Source organism: Gorilla gorilla, chromosome 1 (genome assembly GCF_029281585.2).
Source record: "Gorilla gorilla gorilla isolate KB3781 chromosome 1, NHGRI_mGorGor1-v2.1_pri, whole genome shotgun sequence".
NCBI classification, from domain to species: domain Eukaryota; kingdom Metazoa; phylum Chordata; class Mammalia; order Primates; family Hominidae; genus Gorilla; species Gorilla gorilla.
Genome location: NC_073224.2, coordinates 179,022,173 through 179,039,443, shown reverse-complemented (window position 1 = coordinate 179,039,443; position 17,271 = coordinate 179,022,173). Strand labels below are relative to the sequence as shown.

At 42.4% G+C, this 17,271-nt stretch overlaps 1 long non-coding RNA gene across 1 annotated transcript in view; it reads right to left on the bottom strand.

The window, feature by feature from the left end:
* Positions 1–475: 475 nt before the first annotated feature.
* LOC101151724 (uncharacterized) overlaps positions 476–17,271 on the bottom strand; it is a 38,326-nt gene continuing 21,530 nt past the window's right edge. The window contains exons 2-4 of the long non-coding RNA XR_002008178.4: positions 12,375–12,613; positions 3,290–3,407; positions 476–3,175 (exon numbers count right to left, since the gene is read on the bottom strand). This is a non-coding gene — a long non-coding RNA (uncharacterized lncRNA). The remainder of the gene's footprint in view (positions 3,176–3,289; positions 3,408–12,374; positions 12,614–17,271) is intronic.

Below are 17,271 nucleotides of genomic sequence, written 5' to 3'. Positions count from 1 at the left end.
TTTCCCTTGCATGTTCCACTACCCTTTGGCCACTCCTGGAAATAAGTGCCCTTCCAGTTAAGCATGCTTTGACTAATTAATTTATTCCATCTGTTCTTTCCTCTGGAACTTTGACCATGACACAAAAGGTTCTGAAACAGATTTGGTTCTTATATTGATAACCAGGTCACCGATAATGGATGGAGAGTAGAGTATGGAAGGCTGAAGGAAAGGGACATATAAGTTTTGTCCCCTTACATGTGCCTGGCTTTTAGGCAAATCTCTGATTTATCCAGTCCATTAAAGGCATGGAGACATCTGAAACTGCATACAAAAAAAGCTAATCTCTGCATTGCAAGGGAATTTTTAAAACCTTACCCTATTCAAGTTACTGGTAGAAATAACGAGGAGGAAGAGAAGTAAACAAACTAATGAATAACTGTTCATGATTCATGTTAATAAATGAATAAACACACTAATGGATTTGCCGACCATAAGCCAACTCCTCGACCAGGTGGTTTATTTGTTTTTTAACTCTCAGAACAAGTTTGTGAGTAGGTAGAATAATGCCTGTGTTACAAGCAAGACAGCTATACCTCACAGAAGTGGAATAACTTGCTTTCAGACACTCAGACCTTGAGTGGCAGAGCACAATTCAAATTCAGGTCAGCATCACTCTAAAATCTGCTACTCCTCCCAAGCCACATTGAGACATGTGCATTTCTTTGTTGTGAGTTTGTCTCTTCCAGAATTCTGACAGCTCAGAGTCTTTGGCAGGACCCCATCATGTCTTCAGAGGTGGAGAAAATCAGTGACCACTGCTAGGGTGGGCAAGCTCTCCCTGACAGCTTGGGAGAAGCAAACATTGCCTTCTATGCACAGGCTTCCTTCATTGAGTTAGTCACCTTTATTTGAAGTCAAATGCCATTTATCTAAATTGACAGCAGGTTGCTGATCAAATTTTACTGAGTCTTCTCTAGGTGTGAACCTGGGTGAGTTCCTCTGTATACCCTTGGTTAATGCCTTGTGACTGTGGGAGCCAGAACCGAGGAGTCTGGCTCAGTCTAACACAAGGTGACAGCTAACACCCAAAGGAGAAAACAGTCCCTCTCTACTGTTTCCCACATTCCCCATATTTACAGTGTGCACACTGCAAACCCAGTCTGCGATGGACTTTTTAACACACCAGGTGTTGCCACTTGGAAAGGTCATTTTTACATTTGCAATCTTTGCATTGTGTTCCCTGCTATGGATTATGGAGCAAGCGAATGAAAAGCAAGCGTCCAGTGTAAGTGTGTATTTGGTTCCTCTGACACCCTGTTGGAAGAGGCTTACCAAGGGAGAGGCCCAGGCCATATGGGCTGGGGTGGGGGTGCTGGTGGCCAGGCTCAGTGCCCCAGAGGTTCACGGTGGCTCTTGGTTGATGTTGAGGCACTCTGAGGGAGTCAGGACAGACTTTCTTCAGTGCAAGAGCAATGCCCGTTCCAGCCTGAAGTCGATTGCGATAACCTTGACAACAGGAACAATGAGCGGCACATCATTTTCCTGAGGATGCATCGGTACACGGAAAGATCTCTGCCAAATCTCATCCCCTTGCCAAGGCTTCCAGGTGTTTCTTTGTGTTCGCGCAGAGAACTAACATCATTTTTTCCTTCAGTTCAGAAGAGGTGGTCCAAAGTGTTTAAGCGACAGTAGTTGCAACATGTCAGAGTGGGAATTTATTATCTCAGCCCCAATAGGTCTTAATAAGCCTTACACAACTGTTTAGGCATTTATTCTATTAACGGCTGTTCATTCTGGTGGCTTCACCTGAATATTCATGATCTTCCTATCCCCAGAGCTTCAGCATAGCAGCTGTTTAAAACCCACAGCAAATGTTCAAGAGAGTTCCACAAATATAAACACCCTCACAGCTGAATGTTCCAGCTCTGGCCTCACAGAGGCTAAGCCATGAAACATTAATGTGGAGTGGTTTTTGGAGGGCAGCATTTACAAAACTTAAATAATCTTTCCCCTTTGGGGAGCCCTCAACTCTGTTTGAAACATAACCACGAGGACAAAGGGTCCAGGAGGACCCAAGTCCACGAAGATAACTGCCCCCTCCTTGCTTCCTCCTAGAAAGGGAGGTTCTGAATAAATTCTAACGGGAAGGGAGCTAGAGTGAGCTGGGGGTGGGCTGGGTGGATGTGCAACCCACTTCAGGGGAGAGGGCCAAGCCAGTTCCCTGTGAAAGAGTGAGATGGTTTGTACAGGGAATATTTTTTACTGTAAATATATCAAAAAAGAAGGCACTGGTGGTGGTTTTTCCAAAGGGATATAACCAGGAATGACAGGATTAAATTAGCGAGAGCACGATATGACATGAAATTTCGTGAGATCTCCCTCTTGAGCATATGTTTCCTGCCTTTCAAGTAAGAATGCAAAGTAGAAAAAGTTCAGGCCCATCTTTATGATTGGACAAATCTCCCCCTTGGGCAAGTCACTTAACCACTTTGTGCCTCAACGTCCTCATTTATAAACTAGAGGGGAAGGGGACGTTGTGTCAAAGAAAATGACAAGGTGATGGCATTGTGTAAACCGGTAATGTATTATAATTAATGTATTAGAAATACACATTCCCATTGTCTTTGACTTATCCAGAGAAGATTTTTAAGAATTAGTTTAAAAGCATAAAGCTAAAGATAAGTAAGCATACTTTTCTAGCCTGTTTGTGGAAGACCAAGCTCACCTTGACCAGTGAGGACAGTAGGGGGAACAAGGATATGGGAATTCAGTGAAAGAACATGGGTTGTGGAGTCAGATTAATGTGGATTCAAATCCCTGCATTACTGCTGCAATTTGGGCAAATAATGGAGCTTTTCTGAGCCCAGTTCTTTCATTTGTAGTACATAAAAAATATCTTACACATTTGTCACAAGGTTTGAGATGTGTGCAATACACAGCACAGTGCCTGGCACGACATAGCTGCTCACCAGATGTGATTCCCTTCTCCCACCTCTGCTATGGGAGCACAGCTAGCCTGTCACCCCAAGCAGGCCCACCCCACGGCCCCCTGCCCATGGCAGTGGTGATCTGGGAGCCCACAGTTAGGTGGACAGACAGAATAGCACCGTCGCCAGCCAGAGATTTCTCCAGCCAGTACGCCACCTCTGCAGGTCAAGAATCTGGGTTCATTCTTCCCTGGGAACTCTATGGGCTGAAAAAGAAGGAGAGAGAGAAAGGCTTTTTGAAACTTCCAAAGGAAGATGCCCACCCCCGGTCAAGGCCCCACTGCTTGTGCCTCCCCAGAACGCATGTGGGGAATGCTCACATGTGTTGTGTCATCTGCTTTTGTATCCATGTCCCTCAGTAGGGAACTGCTTCTCCACCTTTTGTAAATGTCATCTTTGGATTCACATAAAAAAAACCCTCAAATCCTTTCATGGTATCTGGAATTCCAAAATAAAAGAAATACAATGACCAACATCCAGTCAATGTGATGATAATATCAACGTGTTTTCTAAACTGTGCAACCTTTCTCCCTAACACAGCTTCGTATCCCAAGCTTGAAAAAAATCATAATATAAATGAGAATGAGAAAATCAAACATGGTAAAAATGAATTAATATAAGCGGGTGTCAAACGTTATAATAGAGGAGCAGAGCATGTCCCTGGGAGCATTGAGGAAGAGGGAGTCTGCTGAGAGAAGCAGGGGAAGAGCTGCAGAGAGAAGGGCACGATTTGAGTATACATTTTCTGAATCGAAAAGCTGGAACAGTTATTCCAAGGACAGGCAACTGAATGGACAAAGTTCTTAAGGGAAGGAAAAGGATGATGTGACAAGGAAATGACAAAAAGCTCCTCATGGCTGAACTGGTTGAGTGGGGAGCACTGTTGGAGAAGGTTCCAGAACTTTGTGCTGGGCTGAGATGCTGGACCGTATCCTGTAGGCAGAGGTGGGATAATATCATCAGGACTCTATTTTAGAAGAAGAATGCATGCATGTGTATGATGTTTAAAAATTGAGTTAGGGAGACCAGAGACAGAGAGATCCTATGCTCTTGATCTCACCCTGCCAATTACCCCCATGAGGTGGCTATTGTTTCTATTTCCCTTTAACAGTAAGGAAACTGGAGCTCAAAGCAGCCCATGACTTGATCTTTAGCTGTTAAGTGGCAGAGCTGAGACTCAAACACAGACCTCTTGATTTCAAGTCAAGGGCTCTTTTTACTTCTCACAACTCATTAGCTACTACAATCACAAAATGTAGACCCTGAGTTGCTTTCAGGGGTTCTGAACTTCTTTATGCTATGGACCCATTTAACATCTGGTGAATCATGGACCTCTTCTCAGAGTAGCTTTTTAAACACATAAAAGAAAGCGCATTGAGCAACTAAAGTTACTAAGTATGTTGTGATCAAATATACACACATTATCAAATATATAACTATCAAATCCATGTATCAAAATATTTCAAATATTGTGCTATGGCAAGAATAGTGCTTCTGTATTCATGCATCGCAAAGCAAGCTCTATTAGAGGGATTAATATCTACCAGAATTTCAAGATAGTGGTAAATGTAAATAATGTTTCAAGACATCTTCAACAATTGCAATGTGATATGAAGATATCTGTGATTTCTAGAGAGGAAAAAGTCCTGGCTTTTGCTAATATTACTGTGACTTGCTCACCATCCTAATTAGTAGACATGATAAATTTCTTTTAGAGATTAGTGAACATAAAGGTGTAATTTATTTTCTCATCCAAATTCAAATATCCCTGAATAATATCCATGAACCCTGGCTAAGAACCTCAGGAAATATTTCAAATTTGAGATAGTCTATAAGGTGATTTCTAAAATAGTTAGGAATTAGATCTTTTTTTTCCCAAATGAACCAAGAAGTAGAATTTCCATGATGAAATAGTTCAAAGCAGAAAAACTCTGGCTGAAGCTGTGTAGGAAGGACTCCCAAGTCCTCATCGTGCCTCTTAAACCCACGAACCCCCAATAGAGCCAACCCATGAGACATCTCCTTCACAGAAAATACTTTGTTATGGTTTCCCAGCACTTGTTGGCCGTGCTCAGCTTTCTCAAGGCAAGGGTCTAGAAAGTTTTCTGGCGATAACAAGCCTTTCCTGAAAAGACACTGCCATTCCACTCTCAGGAAAGCTTGCTTTAAGGGCAGGTTTCTGAACAAACGGGGATCTTCAGGAATACGCCAGGGGTAGCATTGTTCATACACAGGCCTGCTTCCAGTGAACAGTAACGGTTTTGAGCTAATAAGGAAATAATCCATTTTCAGCAGATGAAAGAAGAGGGATCAGAAAGGTAACTTGAGCTGAGGGTAATAATGGTGCCAAAAACTTATAATGGAAACTATCTAAAGAATCCAAGACCCTTTGTTAGATATGAATGATTTCTTTTTTCTGGTGAGAAGTGTATGGAGAACTTGAGAAGAAGGGCCTGAGTGGATTTTATGAAAAAAACCTCTGTCTGGGGAAGAAGGGCTTGGGGTTAGGTTGCAGCTCCACTGTATCCTTCAGTTGCGTAACAGGGAGGGAGTTGAAAGATGTTCAGAACACCACAATATGATGTGCTTTGTCTTTGAACTCTTTCTTCCAGATTTTAACTGTAAGCTCATACATGTTTCCCTGCAATCCCTCTAGGTAGGTGTGCAATAGACAGCAGAGACAGAAACAAATTTAATTAACAAAGAATTCTTAACATTGCACACACCCAGAGTTCCCCGCTCTGAGCGTCAGCATCTGTACTGTAATAATCAGCAAGAATCCACCTAATCAAGATACCTATACATAACAATACTTTAAAGCTCTTAGAGGCAGGATTTTTTAAAACATTAAATGGATTTCATTGAAAATGTCTAACCCTGTCCTTAAATACGAACTGGAAACTGTGGCCTTTACTATCAAAATACAAAGAATTATAAAAGGTATAGAGTGGGCTATCATATCAGTTTATAGTTCCTTTTATTCATTCATTTGTCTAATTACTCAGAAACTATTTATTGAATGATTTTGATGGTCGATGGGCTGAGCGAGGTGCCGGAGAAACATTGCAGAACAAGACCTGGTCCTTGTTCGCATAGAAGACATAGAGAGCAGACAGGCATTACACCAATAATTACTCCATTCCTCCTCATTCTCAGCCTTCAGTGTGACTAAAAGTCATCCAGGAAGCTTGCTTAAAACTACATATTCCAAAATCACCAGACCTGAAGTGGGGCTGAGGAATTAGCATTTTTAATGAGTTCCACGGTGAGTCTGGTGCAGGTTGGTTGAAGAATCGTGCAACTAATGAGGCTACAGAACAGTCTTTCTGCGTTTCCTGTGGCCCCCGAGTCTCCTGTCCCAAGCTTTCCACACAGGAATGCTCATTTCTTGCTTTGCAGCCCTTAGTCTTTGCCTGCACACTTTCTTAGAACTCAGTCTTTAAACACTAGGTCCCAAGCATTAAATAATTTATTTCTAGGGAAAACTCTGATTCCCACCAACATACTCTGAAAACACCTTCAGCATTTTCCTGCAGCTTCCTGTTCCCTAACCTGAACCCCCTGCCACTCCACTTTTTCAGAGAGCTGTATCGTTTCTCCATCCTGTGAGGTTCAGCAGTGGGAGAAGTTTCGCACCCCTTTGGACAGGGAGAGTCACTTTCTGCTTGCAAGGTGCTTGAGTCCTTCCAACAGGAAACCATTCAACAGTCCATCCCACCTGGTGTTATCAAAGGGCATAACTTTCACCTCTTCATGCCTCCTGTTACAAACACACGTGTTCGCTCACACATCCATATGCATATAAGTAGGTTTGCGTATAAAACTATCTAAATAAAATCTGTCATTTTATTAATGTTATCAAAAGATATCCATTTTCAAATTGTCACGAACAAACCATATACAGCCAGCAGTCCATATGAAAATGTGACTCTTCTCAATTCTATTTTCATAAATCTACCACAAAGGAAAGAACCCCAGTCTCAAAGTATAACGGCCCTTTCTCTTCCTGTAGATAACAGAGTTAGGACCATGCCTTGACATGACCCCGTGCCTGGACCTTACTGTGACTCAGCCCATGACTCCAACAAATTAAGGCAAGACCAGTTTTCATCTCCCTCCCAAGCACAAATTGTTGCTGCTTAATAATCTCTGAACCAACTAACTATATCCCAGTAGATTCTAATACTTGTGAAAGTCACTCCCTACATTTTTAATTTCTTCATAACATGGTAACACCTTACTATTAAAAAATTAGGTGCTTAGGGGTGAACTGAATGAATTTGTGAAAAGTGTGAATTATAAAGGTATATCTTTTCAGAGAAATTTTGTTACTATAAAATACAACAAAATTAAGTAAGTCTTGCCTAGTGGAAAGCATGCTGCCCTGCCCTGCTTTAATGAGTGAATGAGAATAATTTGTAATTCACATACAAAGGTTGCTGAATTGCTTTTTTAAATGTTCCTAGCATAGGGCACACATGCTTCCAAAGGACACATCACAGGAATTAACCAAAGCTGGCTCTGTAAATACTCAATAGGGATATTACAAAAGATTTAAGCACTGGATAATTTTTTGAAATCTATATCAGCCAAAAACTTCCATGATTATGTGACAAACTCAATTTAACGTATCTTTTTTAAATTTGATAAAATTATTTTGAGTTATCATGAAGTCTAAACTAGTAACACCCAAATTGAAAGATTTTGCTGAACCCAATTACTCTGTTTTCTGATTTTTATAGGAAAGTTCATATTTGGTGTTCTGCCAAGAGCATCATGTTCCATGATCTACCTAACTGAAAAAAAAGAGAAAACTTTACTCCAGAGATAAAGAGTAGCACAATAATAAAATTAGCAACTGACATTTATGTCACAGTGTACAATTTACTTCCAAATGCTATATCTTTTTAAATTCACACTTATTCTGTACAATAAGTAAAGAGAGTTATTATTAATAATTCCATGTTAAAGTCAGAGAATCCAAGAGTCTGTAAGCTCTTTCAGGATCGTGGTTCAGGTCTTCTGACTCCAGAGTCTGCGTGGTGTATAATAGAAGTTCAATGTGTATTAGTTTAATAAATGAACAAATTAATTAATTACAGTAATTAAGGATATCCTAGCTAATTTAAAGAAAGCGCTACTAGACAAAGGAAAATAGTCATTTCAACACTAAACATCTCTCAGATGCTTAGGAATACAGCAATCCTATCATAACACATAGCCAGGACTGGCTACATAATTCGCAGGGCCTGGTGTAAAACAAATACATAAGGTCCCTTATTCAAAAATCATTAAGAAATTCAGGAGAGTAACAACAGAGTATTCAGGCACAGGGTCCTTCAAAGAGCAGGGAGCCCTGATGACTACACAGATTGTTCATCCTTGAAGCCTGCTCTGCACAGAACATTTTAAAGCTTAGAGCACTAGCTCCTGGAAGAAATGATACCACCTTGTGGGTAGCATTTTTAATATTTGGTAGGTGGGCAGGTTCTTGGTTGGTACAAGGAGGCCCTGCTGGTTCATAGTGGGCAGGAGCCAAGGATTCTAGAGATCTTCAATGGCAGGGACAGTTCTGAACTATGAAGCATCTTCCTGCTTCCCAGAGAGCTTTTGAATGTTCCACAGATATTCACATGGCTGAAAAGCCTGTTTTTAATTATCTGAGCTTAAAATCTACCTTTGCTTTACATATCTTGAATTTTCCAGGAATGTGACTACCGTGTCAATTCTGGAAATGTTGTGTGCTGCTAGTTTAGAACTTTAATGACATCAGTACTTCTCGTGGCATATGAGGCACCAAAGTAACCTACCTGCATCACTCTGCATTTGTAGCTGTCACATCATTCAAAGTGATTCAACATAGTAGTACAAGGCTCTGACTCCTTCATCATATCTTCTGGTTCTAGCCATACTTTCACATAAAGGAATATGTATTATTTTATCATAAATTGTTTTCCTTTTATTTCCCCTTTAAATTATAGTTAGAGCATTTTTTTTCCTAATTGGATGAAGGTAGGTTGTAATATTCATTCATTTCATTTCATGTTGGCAAAAGGAGATTTCAAAATACTTGTTACATAAAGTGGCTTTGGGTATGAAAGAGTTGAGAACCATAGGTTTATAGGCATAAGATTACAAAATGTTTGAGCTGGAAAGAATTTGGGGGATTATCTAATTCACTGACAGATAAGGAAATTGAGGCTGAAACAAATTCTATATCTTGCCTAAGGTCACCCTGCAATTATTGGCAATGCCAGGACTTGAAACCATGCTGTTTTCCAGGACTATAAAAAAAGTTCATTCTTTCTTTCTTATTGTCCTTTCTTCCTTCTTTCTTTTCAATAAGTGCAACTGAGCTCCTGCAGGTCAGGCATTGGGGTGGTCTCGATAATGCAGAGATGACTAAGACACAGCTCCAGTCTTTAAGGAGATCACAGGCTGTCTGGAAAACAGGACAGAGTCCGAATATGGTACAGCATACCTTAGAGTAAACCTATGTTCAAAACATTACAAGGAGGAAATTACTGATCCTTTTCCTGGGAGTTCCAAAAAGATTTCCCGGCAATAGTGAAATTTGAATACTGAGGTGGGAGAAAGGCTTGGCCCAGTAGGAATAGGGTCACCCTCATTCTAAGCAGTTGCCCTGCCCAAGTGTGCAAAGCCACAATGGCCAAAACGAGACCATCTGTAATCAGGTATTGACTGCCCACAGCCCAGAGACAGTTGGAGCCCTTAATGGCAAGAGTACAAGTAGAAGCACAGGCTTGTCATTATCTTACCCAACACAGCCCTGAGACCAAGCAGAGGGCAGGGCTGTTTCAGAACACTTCGGACTTCATGAGGTTGACAGGGAGGAGGGAAAAGAAAGGGAAAGTCTCCAGGCAGCTCCCTGGGTTACAAGGGCCTGATAAGCCCCTGGATTTCTGTAGGCACTGGCCAGAGTGCAAGCTAAGAAAATAGCTTGTTGATTGCTGAAGTGATTAAGTGGATCGCCTTATTGATTCTCACCTAGCTTGGAACAGACCTCAATAACCAACGTCAAGTGCTTTAATAAGGGCAAAGAAAGATTTACTGGATGTGAGTGCTTTTCATTAGAGAGGACTGAGGGGAAACAAAACATACTGACCCACCAGTGAGGGGCCATGGCATGGCTTCCAGCCTGGTGACTGCCAACCAGACAGGAAGGTGAGTAAGAGGAAGTCAAATGAGACAGCCCCTGGGCCTGAGCTTATCAAAGCATTCGAAAAAAATTTCCACAGATTGCTAGATTGTCTGCTTCCCTTCTGCCTCTCCACACTGCAAACCTCACCACCCAGGAAGCGCGGACACAGTCAGAGTGGCTGCTGCTTACTGCACCCAAATCCAGGCACCAGCTTGGCCTTTTGGTAAATATGACCTCTAATCTTCACCTCAACCCTACAAGGAGTGCATAAGTTTCTCCACGTTACAAAGAAGGAATCAAAAACTAAAGAAGACACTCAAATGGTGGCACTAGGATTAGAACCCAGATCTCGGCTGGGCCTGGTGGCTCATGCCTGTCATCTCAGCATTTTGGGAGGCTGAGGCAGGAGGACCACTTGAGCCCAGAAGGCCAAGACCAACCTGGGCAACATGGTAAAATCCTGTCTCTACAAAAAATGCAAAAAAAAAAAAAAAAATTAGCTGGGCATGATGGCATGCACCTGTAGTCCTAGCTGCTCAGGAGGCTGAAGTGGGAGGACTGCTTGAGCCCAAGAGCTCAAGGCTGCAGGGATCCACAGTTGCACCACTGTGCTCCAGCCTGGGTGACACAGTGAGACCCTGTAATAAAATAAATTTTAAAAAAACAATCCAGATAATTCTAGCACCAAGGCCTATAATTAAAAATTTTCTGTGGACCTCTATTTTTCCTCTCAAGGCTTTGAGTTGAATACACTCTACCCTGCATAAATTGGCCAAATTTTTATTTTTAATCAGCAATTGCTGTGTGTCAGGGGCCAACCAAGTATTACACCAGTTGATCTTCACAACCAGTTTAGAAGTTGGCCCTATGATTATTATCCCCATTGTAGAGATCAGTTAACTGAGGCTTGGAGAGTTAACTTGCCCAAGGGTTCTTCAGTTAGCATGCAGCAAAATGGGACCCTGAACACAATGTTGTCAGAATCCAGGTCCTAAACTCTAATCAACTACGTCTTAAAGAAAGTATAAATGAAAAATACAGGTGGCAGTCTAAGAAGACACAGAAGAATGCAAAGACTACATCCATTCATTCAAATGTTCAACAAATACCTATTAAGCTCCGACAGTACCACAAGCATTTTTTTTTAACCCTGAGGATATAGTGATGATCAAAAAAGGCTGTCATGGGAATAATTTCTTTTGGAGACAGCAGATAATAATAGAGGAACATATAAGATAAATAAGAAGAATCCTGCAAGAGAGAAGTACAGTGAAGAAAATAAACCAGGGCAAAATGGGCGGGTCTGCTTTATATTGGGTGGTCAGGTAGGTTTCCCCCAAGAAAGTTGCCTATAAGCTGAGGCTTCAAGGACAAGAAGGTACTAACCTTGCAAAGGTTTGGTTAAAACACCTTCTAGGCAGGAGAAATAGCGAGTGCCAAGGCCATAAGGCAGGAATGGACTTGATGCCTCCACAGAAGAGGAGGAGGCTGCAGTGATGAGTGAGGGAATGGTAGAAGAGGAGGTCTGAAAGGAGGGGCAGTGAAGTCTCGGGGGCCTGGCAGGTCATCACAAGAAATTAGGTTTCATTCTAATTAAGAGAGGAAGCCATGGAAGCATTTGAACTATTTTCAATGATTTGCATTATAAGAACATTATTTTGACTACTGTTTGGAGGGGACAAGAAGATGCAGGGAGACAAGAGGGGAGGCCACTGCAGGACTTCAGATGGAGCAATAATGTTAGCTCAGATCAGGTATAAGTTAGCAACATGAAGAAGTGGCCACATCCTGAATGTAACTGGGGAAATTGCTGATGTGACTTACCACTTTACACTTTTGGAAGTGGATAGGAGCTGCTGTCTTTCTGATACTCCCACATGGTGCCCCCCTGCCAGCTGCTTTCATTATGTTTTGACCGGCTTCTGCCAAGTCAGACTACAAAAACTTCACTGAAATAACAGAAAGTGATGCCGTCATCTCCTCTGCACACCCCAGGAGAGGGTTTTATAAAGTTTCACAAACAACAACGCCTGCTAGGAAGCCAGACAGCTCCCCTGACCACTGCCCAGGCTGACCCAGACAGAAGAGAGAAGACACTGGCAGAGAACTCCCTGCTCTTCTAAACAGCCCCAGGGGTGGTTTGCCCTGTTCACTGTGGTCAAAGTGGCATTACTACTTCAGAAGAAATAGAAAATGAGGTGAATAGAAAACAGAAGAAAGTTGAGGTCACAATGAGATACCACCTCATATATTTAAAGGCAACTGAGAGACACTGGGTTTCCTCCTGGCACGTCTGTGAAAATGCGAGAAAGGTCTGTCTACCACCAACTTGTTTAAATCAGGGGAAATTCATCAGAAGGATAATGAAGAACTTGACAGGGAGCGTTCCTTTGTGTCATGTTCTCAGGAGGGAAGACAGCTGGTGGCATGCAATCGTCTGCAGGTCTGACTCAGGGAGACAGAAGGTTGGGCACAAGGTGAACTGTCAGGAGAAAAAAAAATTGAGAGAACCTTAGAGAAGATGAGCTTTGTACATAATTGATCTGACAGAGCACTGCCCACCCCATCACTACAGCTGAAATATGGCCACTCTCCCATGTGGGAATGCACTTGCATTTAAGGGCACCAGACGCCATCTATTAAGGAAAGTGTTTAAGCAGGAAGGATAACATGTCTGTCAGTCTGAGCTAGTGATTCTGGGAACTCAAACACCATGCCAGAGTCTCAGGATTAAAAAAATTCTACCTCTATTCTAAATAAAAAGGAATTTTATTCATCAAATGAACAAAGGAACGGAGTGAATGGCTTATGACAACCTCCCCTCCTGACATTTGGTTTGTTAGTTGTACTCAGGGAAAAAATGTTGTCCACTCTAGAGAACTTCATAAAAAGTGGTTCTAGAATTATTCTCAGCTACTTGAGTTTGCTAATTCCTAAGGGTAGGGTAAAAGTTGTCCATTATTTCATCAACAAATATTTATTTAGTATTCATCATTCTGCTAGGAACGATAATAAACAAGATAGGCACACCAACCCTGCCCTCATGAACTTAACAATTCAGTCAGCTTTCAGGCCTTTTCAGATATTTAGGCATATGTATTAGTCTGTTCTCATATTGCTATAAAGGACTGCCCAATACTGGGTAATTTATAAAGAAAAAGGTTTAATTGACTCACAGCTCTGCATGGCTGGGGAGGCCTCAGGAAACTTACAATCATGGCAGAAGGGGAAGGAAGCACAACCCTCTTCACATGATGGCAGGAAAGAGAAGTGCCAAGCAAAAGTGGGAAAAGCCCCTTATAAAACCAACATAACTCTTGAGAACTCACTCACTATCACAAGAACAGCAGCATGGGGTAACCATCCCCATGATTCAATTACCTCCCACTGGGTCCCTCCTGCAACACATGGGGATTATGGGAACTACAACACAAGGTGAGATCTGGAGATTTGGGTGGGGACACAGACAAACCATATCATTTCTCTCCAGCCCCTCCCAAATCTCAAGTCCTCACATCATTTCAAAACATAATTATCCCTTCCCAACAGTCCCCCAAAGTTTTAACTCATTCCAGCATTAACCTAAAAGTCCAAGTCAAAAGTTTCATCTAAGACAAGGCAAGTGCCTTCCACCTATGAGCCTATAAAATCAAAAACATGTTAGTTACTTCCAAGATACAATGGGGATACAGGCATTGGGTAGATACACTTGTTCCAAATGGAAGAAATTGGCAAAAATGAAGGGGCTACAGTCTCCATGCAAGTCCAAAATGCAGCAGGGCAGTCAAATCTTAAAGCTCCAAAATGGTCCATTTGACTCCATGTCTCACATCCAGGTCACACTGATGCAAGAGGTTGACTCACACAGCCTTGGGCAGCTCTCCCCCTGTGGCTTTTCAGGGTACAGCCCCCCTCCCAGCTTCCTTCATGGGCTGGCAGTGAGTGTCTGAAGCTTTTCCAGGTGCATGGTGCAAGCTGTCAGCAGATCTACCATTCTGGGGATCTGTAGGACAGTAGCCCTCTTCTCATAGCTCCACTAGGCAGTGCTCCAGTAGGGACTCTGTGTAGGGGCTCCAACCCCACATTTCCCTTCCACACTGCCGTAGCAGAGGTTCTCCATGAGGGCTCCGTCCCTGACACAAAACTTCTGCCTGGACATCCAGGCATTTCCATACATCCTCTGAATTCTAGGGAGTGGTTCTCAAGCCTCAGTGCTTGACTTCTGTGCACCTACAGGCTCAATACCACATGGAAACTGCTAAGGTTAGAAGCTTGCACCATCTGAAGCCACACCCCAGCTGTATCTTTGCCCCTTTTAGCCATGGCTGGGATGCAGGGCATCAAGTCCTGAGATTACACAAAGCAGCAAGGCCTTGGGCTCAGCCCACAAAACCATTTTTTCCTCCTAGGCCCCCTGGCCTGTGATGCGAGGGACAGCTGTGAAGGTCTCTGACATGTCCTGGAGAATTTTTCCCATTGTCTTGGCAATTAACATGTGGCTCCTCATTACTTATGCAAATTTCTGCAGCCAGCTTGAATTTCTCCTCAGAAAATGGATTTTTCTTTCTATCACATTGTCAGCCTGCAAATTTTCCAAAATTTTATGTTCTGCTTCCCTCTTAAACATAAGTTCCATTTCCAAACAATATATTTGTGAATACATAAAACTGAATGCTTTTAACAGCACCCAAGTCACCTCTTTTATTTATTTATTTTATTTTATTTTTTCAAGATGGAGTCTCACTCTGTCACCCAGGTTGGAGTGCAGTGGCACAATCTCAGTTCACTGCAACCTCTGCTTCCCTGGCTCAAGCAATTCTCCTGCCTCAGGCTCCCAAGCAGCTGGGATTACAGGTGTGTACCACAACACCCAGCTAATTTTTTTTTTTTTTTTTGAGATGGAGTCTTGCTGTGTCACCAGGCTGGAGTGCAGTGGCACAATCTCAGCTCACTGCAACCTCTGCCTCCCAGGTTCAAGTAATTCTCCTACCTCAGCCTCCCCAGTAGCTGGGACTATAGGTGTGCACCACCAAGCCCAGCTAATTTTTGTATTTTTAATAGAGACAGGGTTTCACTATGTTGGCCAGGATGGTCTCAATCTCTTGACCTCATGATATGCCCACCTCAGCCTCCCAAAGTGCTGGGATTACAGGCATGAGCCACCACACCTGGCCCACACCCAGCTAATTTTTACATTTTTTGTAGAGACAGGGTTTCACCATGTTGGCCAGGCTGGTCTCAGAACTCCTGACCTCAAGTAATCTGCCCACCTCAGCCTCCCAAAGTACTGGGATTACAGGCATGAGCCACCACGCTCAGACCCAAGTCACCTCTTGAACACCTTGTTGCTTAAAAAATTTCTTTCACCAGATACCTTAAATTGTCTCTCTCAGGTTCAAAGTTCTGCAGATCTCTAGGGCAGAGACAAAATGCTACCAGTCTCTTCGTTAAAGGATAGCAAGAATTACTTTTGTTCAAGTTCCCAATAAATTTCTCATCTCCATCTGAGACCACCTCAATCTGGACTTCATTGTCCATATCACTATCGGCATTTTGGTCAAAGCCATTCAACAAGTCTCTGGGAATTTCCAAACTTTCCCACATCTTCTTGTCTTCTTCTGAGTCCTCCAAACTCTTCCACCCTCTGCCTGTTACCCAGCTCTAAAGTCACCTCCACATTTTCAAGTATGTTTATAGCAGCACCCCACTACCTGGTATCAATTTACTGTATTAGTCCATTCTCATGCTGCTATAAAGGACTGCCTGAGACTGGGTAATTTATAAAAGAAAGAGGTTTAATTGACTCACAGTTCTGCATGGCTGAGGAGGCCTCAAGAAACTTACAATCATGGTGGAAGGGGAAGCAAACACGTCCTTCTTCATGTGATGGCAGGAAGGGGAAGGGTCTAGCAAAATGGGGAAAAGCCCTTTATAAAACCACCAGATCTCGTGAGAACTCACTATCACAAGAACAGCAGCATGTGGGTAACTATTCCCAGGATTCAATTACCTCACACTGGGTCCCTCCCACAACCTCCATGTGGGTATTATGGGAACTACAATTCCGGAAGAGATTTGGGTAGGGTCACAACAAACGACATCAGCATATCTATGACAAAGGATTAAATTCAGTTTAATTCAACAAGCCTGCACTGGACCCTTATTCTAAGTAATACAAGCATAACTTAAGAATTATTCATCCAACAAATATTGAAAAAACAACACATGTTACTTACTGCGTTTTGGGAGACACATAGTTGATTTCAATCTAGATAACTCTCTCAAGGAAGCTGCAGTGTGGCAGGAATGATAAGACTTGTACATAGATAAGTAACACCAATGATAGAAAATGATAAATATCATTTTTAAAAAGAGAAGTGCAGATGGTGAAATTTAACAGGAAGGATAAGGAGATGACCAATTCCAGGAGATGGGCAAAATCTATTCACTGCCTCAGTTTCCCAATGCATTCATTCATTCACTCAATAAATACAACTTGAATCATTGCCCTATTCCAGATACTGTTAGAGTCAGGGATGAAAAGCAGACTAGAAGAGAGAGAGAGATGACAATTCCCTGGAATTAATACCTTAATATAGGTATATACGAGATATGGAGGGAAGAGAGAGGAGGGAACTTCCCAGCCTGCCTGTGGTGAGGGTCAGTTAGCAAAGGAAGGTTTTGTCAAGGAAATGACCCTTTGCTGAGTGTGGAAGAAAAGGAAACATCTCAGGAGAAAGAAGAGGGAAGCCACAGCACTCTAGGCAGAAAGATAACAAAGATTCTGAAAGGGAGAGACAGGGTGCATGTGGGCAGAGGGTGGGGGACGAGGCAGGGGCGGAGGCATAGGGAGCCTTTGCCAGTTTTCTCAGGGAAATGGGAGGTGAGGTTGACAGACAAGGAGGGGAGGTGGTGTGGTTTGGGGAACTGAAAAGGCAAGATAGGCTCTGGAAGGCTTCTCTGGAAAATGCAAGAAGATACTAATAAAGAACAAATAAAAGACAGTTCCAAAGTAGAAACCACAAATTTTTATGTGGCATTAAGTACACATCATAATGCAAAATACTCCAAAAATACTTAGTGCTCTGGGCATGAGAGTAGAGAAAGTGGAGAGAACACATCATTGGACAGACAGAGCAT